Source organism: Brassica oleracea, chromosome C8 (assembly GCF_000695525.1).
Source record: "Brassica oleracea var. oleracea cultivar TO1000 chromosome C8, BOL, whole genome shotgun sequence".
Classification (NCBI taxonomy): Eukaryota; Viridiplantae; Streptophyta; class Magnoliopsida; order Brassicales; family Brassicaceae; genus Brassica; species Brassica oleracea.
In genome coordinates this window covers 8,045,922-8,052,026 of record NC_027755.1, presented here as the reverse complement: position 1 = coordinate 8,052,026, position 6,105 = coordinate 8,045,922, and positions in this window count along the sequence as shown.

Below are 6,105 nucleotides of genomic sequence, written 5' to 3'. Positions count from 1 at the left end.
TTGTTGTTGATTTTAGATTAACTTATTGAATGTTTTTAGATATGTCGTCATCTTCATCTGATGAAGTGGAGGAAAGACTGGAAGAAATTTTGGAGGAATACACAGAAGATATATTTAACGAGATTGTGGAGGATCAAACCATCCCGCAAAGGAGACGTACTTATAGAGAACGACACCGTGAAGGAGGACACGCGCGCTTATGGAATGACTACTTCAGCGAAGCTGCGACATTCTCGTCTGATCAATTTAGACGCCGTTTCCGCATGAATAAGGAATTATTCTTGCGTCTTGTTCATAGCCTATCAGAGTGCTTTTCATTCTTTCAGCAACGAAGAGATGCAACCGGGAGGCTCGGTCTTTCTACACTTCAAAAATGCACGGCAGAGTTCTCGAATGTAATGAGCTTCTAAATTACCACTTTAGAAAAACCTTGTCATTAGGTAGATGCCCTATATGTGCAATGATGTAAATGGATATACCTTCAAAGGATGTATGTTGGTATTCTTGTACACTCAGTGATCTTGTGCGGCATTTGTTAGAAACGGTGTTGATTTCATGATATTGCAGAGACACTTGCTCGAGAAAATAGTGTCATGTATATTTTTAAAATATAGTGGTATATAATTTAATTTGAACGATATTTGTCTAATATCTTAAACGATATTTGGATATGGCACGCTTTCTTCGGTCCTCCAGGTACCTTAAACGATATTAATGTCCTCGATCGCTCTCATGTTTTTGATGACATTTTACAAGGTAAAGCTCCGAGGGTAAAGCACATGGTCAACGGACACATGTATAAGTTGGCGTACTACCTCACAGACGGTATATATCCAAAATGGTCAACATTTATCCAATCTATCGCCCTCCCTAAAAGTCCTCAGGAACAGTTATTTGCTAAATTTCAAGAAACTACCCGAAAAGATGTAGAACGGGCTTTTGGAGTATTACAAGCTCGATTTGCGATTGTGAGAAACTTTGGATAAGGAAAATATAGGAAAGATTATGATAGCATGTATCATCCTACACAATATGATAGTCGAAAATGAACGGGACGGATACACTCGTATCGATATATCTGAATTTGAAGAAGGAGACAGCACTAGAGCTTCACAGGTGGAAACAGAGAGACCTACAAATCTGAATAATATGTTTCCCAATCGGAATGATCTTCGTGATAGGAATATGCATGTCCAATTGAAACATGACTTAATTCAAAATGCCTGGAACAAATTTGGTGATGAATATTAATAATTGTTGTATCTTTATTTTTAATTATTGTGATTTTTAATTTATTCATGCTATATTATTGAAACATTTGGTAATTCACTTTTTTTTAAAAAAAATAATTTTATTCTAAGGACTTCTTATTAAGACTCACCATTGTAAACACTTATTTGGTTTGGATCCTTACCTATTTAACAAAAAAAAAATTATTTTTAAATTTCTAAAGATTCCACAATGGGTGCCATCATCGTGGATGCTTTGACAAAGTCAAGAAGCCAAAATAAAACTTTTTTTTTACTTAAACCAAGTCTATAAAAAATACTAACTTTGTGATCACTGCATTAACTATTTGACCCCTTAAATAGACACAATGATGCAACTGCACTCTCATCATAATGTCAATTTCAGGGTTTACGACAAACAAGTAGCAAACCTGGGCTCACTAGCCAGTGTGTCAGAGAGTTCAGGACAAGTCAACTCACACCCTGATTAAACCCGCAGTTTTACTACACACAGGCCACATCCTAAAAATCTATCCAACCAAGGGACCACTCTGCTAGTGGATATATATATATCTCTTTTAAAACGGCATAAAACAAAGTAAACCCACAAATATTATGTGGCTATCAAGATTGACAATATAGTAGATAGGGAGAAATAAAATGACTATTTATTTTTTTTTTTTTTTTTTTTGAAAAGAAACAGAAGAGTATCATGAAAACAGAAACAATGCACTCTTTTTCTTAACAGATACGAAGTTTTATGGTGTGCTAAGCTAAAATGTTGTACACAATGTACTCTTTTTCTTAACAGGAAAAGTTGAGTTCTTGTAAATCTCAGATGTACAAAAATGTGAAAAAGGAATAAAAAACAGTGAGAAAAGGAAAAAAAAATCAAATTTGGGCATTAGCATTCTAGGGCAGATAACAATTAAGGTCTTGGATCTTACCTATCAACAAGCCACAATGATCTTTACACACCGTCCAACTGTTAGTCTGAGAGGCTCATTAGTATTTGGGTTTTGTCTGCAACACAGCCGTCCGTGTCGCCTGATAGGAGTAATAAAAAAGTAAGGGTTGCCTGCCTATTCCCCCCCTAGATACACTGACCCTATTTATTCCCCCCAAACTTCATAAGCTCTTCATAAACCCGCCAGATCATATACTTTCTCTTTAAGTCTCCCCCCAAACCTTTTTAATCTCCTTTTCTAATCAATTTCGAAATTGCAATTAGATAAATTAAAAACGCGTTTAGAAAACAGCGATTGCCCAATTAAAAAAAACCCAGACCCGACCCGACAATTAAAAACGAGTTTAAAAAAAAAAAACAGATTGGCGATCTAATTGAAATTAGGGCTCGTGTCTCTGCTTCACGACACTTACGAAGAAGATGACAGAAAAAGAGAGAGAGAAACGAGAGAAGAGAATGCTGAGGAGAGAGAGACAGTGAGGAACGACGAAGATGCAGAGGAGAGAGAGACAGTGAGGAACGACGAAGATGCAGAGGGGAGAGAGACCGTGAGGAACAAGGAAGATGTGGAGGAGAGAGAGACAGTGAGGAATGTTGAAGGGGCTGTTGTTTTTAGGTATGGAGAATTTTTAAGCTTGTTTAACCTAGATTTCGTTATTGTTTACGTCTGGATTTGAGTTTGAATTTTTTTTTTTTACAGAGATGAAAGAGGTGAAAAGGAAAGTTCTGACACCATGGTTGAAACAGAGAAGAAAGACTTAGGAGGTTATGAGAGAGTACGTGGAAGATATGAAATCTGGAAAACGAGATAAGATGGATGAAGCTGAGGATACTCTTGGTCGATTTGAGTATGAGATCGAGTCCACGAAGAGATCAGACTTACACAACCTACTCAATCTTCTCAAGCTCAAGACTAGTTAACACTTGATGTGGCTTTTGTTGTCGTTTAAAACACTAAGTGGTTGTACTTGTGTGGCTTTTGTTATTCTTTAAAACTCTAAGTAGGGTCTGTACTCCGTGGCTTTTGTTTTGGTAAAACCTGCTCTTAAAATTCTGTGTTTTTATCTTCTACTACTCTATTTCTAATGATGCAGCTAAAATATAAGTTAAAAAAAAATATTTACCAAAACAAGCCAGCAACGTCATTTAGTGTTCTTAGCTTTCTTGCAAGAAGATAATCGTTGTGATCATGATTATCAACATACTTTCACGATTCTGAGTTACTTGAACTTACAAGTTCTCCAGCAAAAAAAAATCCGATGAGAAAGGCATGAAGAACAGGAAAAACAAACACTGTATTCTTTAAAACTTTTAAGCATAAAAATGCAAAATCAAGCATAATTTTCGATCATAACAAGTCAAACTCATGTTCTAAACTTAGCATCACAAATCCACATAAAGAACATGACCATTTTCGACACTAAACACATAAGAGTCTTTCATAAGTCTAAACACATAAGAGAATGTGATCATTTCAGTTAGCAGACCCCTTTCCAAAAAAACATATCCTATCATAGCTTTCAATCATCTCTTCATTCATCTCAGTTCTCAATTTCTCATAGCTTCTTCTTCCATCTTCTCAAGCCTTGTTTCTTGAAACTCAAAGCGCTTCATCACACTCTGTCGCAGATCATGAACATCATTCACAAGTCATCATGTTTTGCATCCACCTTTCCAATCTCATCTATCACAGCCTCACCTCCCATTGTTCTCTGTCGCCAAGAAGATGAGGCTGAGCTGCTCATGATCAGTGGAGAAGTTCTTTGTCACTCTTTCTGATCGTTTCTCTCTCTGTTTTTCGTCTATCTCTCTCCTCCGTACTTGGTCATTCTTCTCTTTGCCTCTCTCTCTTTCTTCTCTGTTCTTAGTCGTCGTCGTCGTCTCTCTCTCTATTTCACGTCGTCGTCGTTGTCTCTCTCTCTCTCTCTGTTTCTCGTCGTCATCTATTTCTCTCTCTCTCTCTTTTCTTCGTTGTTTGTCTGTGTTGTGAGTGAAGAACACAGAAACCCTTATTTTAATTTTATCCCCAATACAATTTTTTTTTAAATTTAACCCGGGTCCGGTTTTTTTTTAATTGGGCAATTTTCTTAACGCGTTTTTAATTTATCTAATTGCGATTTCGAAATTGATTAGAGAGGGGGATTAAAAAAGTTTGGGGGGAGATTTAAAGAGAAAGTATATGATCAGATAGGTTTACGAAGAGCTTGATAGTTTGGGGGGGAAATAGGGACAGTGTATCTAGGACTTAGGTGTTATTGGTAACTGAATTCTCATGAACTATTTTGAGATTCAATTGTTATTAGTTTTTGGATTTCAAAAATGTTAATAGAATCAATTATTATTGGTTTAAAAAAAAATTTAAAATTCATTCAAATCCCCTGTTATTCAAAAAAGTTTAGTAATTATTGATTCTTTAATTCTAATTAAATCTAGTGTTACTGAGAGCTGAATTTTATTCATTTTTACACATAAGACTTAACTTTCAAAATATTATATATATCCATGTGATTTTCAAAATTCATGTGATAAAAAACTAGAAAACAAAATAATTCTTACCAAATATCTATTGCACCTTAAATCCAAATTATATGTCCAAACTATAATTCATTACATTTTTATACTTTACATTTTTGAATATATAATTATTTTTATAAATATTATCTTTTTGAATATAAATATTAATAATTTTAAAATAATTTTTTTAAATAGTTTCAAAAAGCATTTTCTAATTAGTGAATATGTCAAAAAAACTTTTACTTAGAAAAAAAATCTAAGCAGGATGCAATAAAATCGCATCATTAAAAAAATTCCAATTTGCATGAAAAAATGAATGAGCTTGGGAATCAAGTTTTTTCCTTAATTGGTCAAATTCTTTTTATTGAAATTTCGAATACTTCTAATAGAGAGCAAATTAAATACATCATTGAAGTTTCTGTTATATGAGTTGACCTTAAAGACTTAGTTTTTAAATTAATACAACACTAGGTTAAGATCCGTTTCTTGCGCGGGATGAATATTATATATAAATTATTTTTACGTATTATATTTTATTTTTACATTGTATGTAATAAAAATATATATTGAATAATTAAAAATTCAGTAACTATTATATATACAATTAAATTGGTGCGAACACATAAATATATAACACTTTTTTTATTTTATATGGTATAAAATTAAATTTAAATAATATTAACATAAATATATAATATATTTTTAATATTGATATATATTAAATAATTTTTTCTGCTCATTTTTTTGATCATTTGTATCTTTTTATAACAAAACCTTTAAATCACTAACAACAAAATTTTCATTGTGAAATGCTTAATAGTTTAGCAATTTATAATTTTGCAAAAAAACTCAATGCAAAGTTAAAATTTAAATATTAAGTTGTCAATATTTTTTCAAATCTTTTGTCAAAAAAAAATTGTTCAAAGAAAATCTCAAAATTAAAATATTTATCTATTTTTTATCTGGTACATTGTTTAATTTAATATATATCTTAATATTTATTAAATAAGACATCCTGCTTATATGATTTTGTAATCATTTGTTTCTTGTCAGAATAAAAATTTTAAATCATGGATCATAAATTTTTTTAAACAATATATATTAGTAATTATAATCGTTTTTAAAATTTCAAAATATAACATAAACATAAAAGTCTAAATTTTTATTATATGGTTAATGTGGTTGTTTAATTTATTTTAATAAATGAAAAATAATAGATGATACAATAATTTTTATCAAATTTTTATTATTCAAAATCATTAACTGTCATATATACTTTAGCCACACATTAAACAATTATGTAGTTTTTATTTAAGAAAAGAATGAAGAACATTAATAATTAATTTATGGTTAGTTTAATAAAACCTTATTATATATTTAGGTGGACTAATTTAT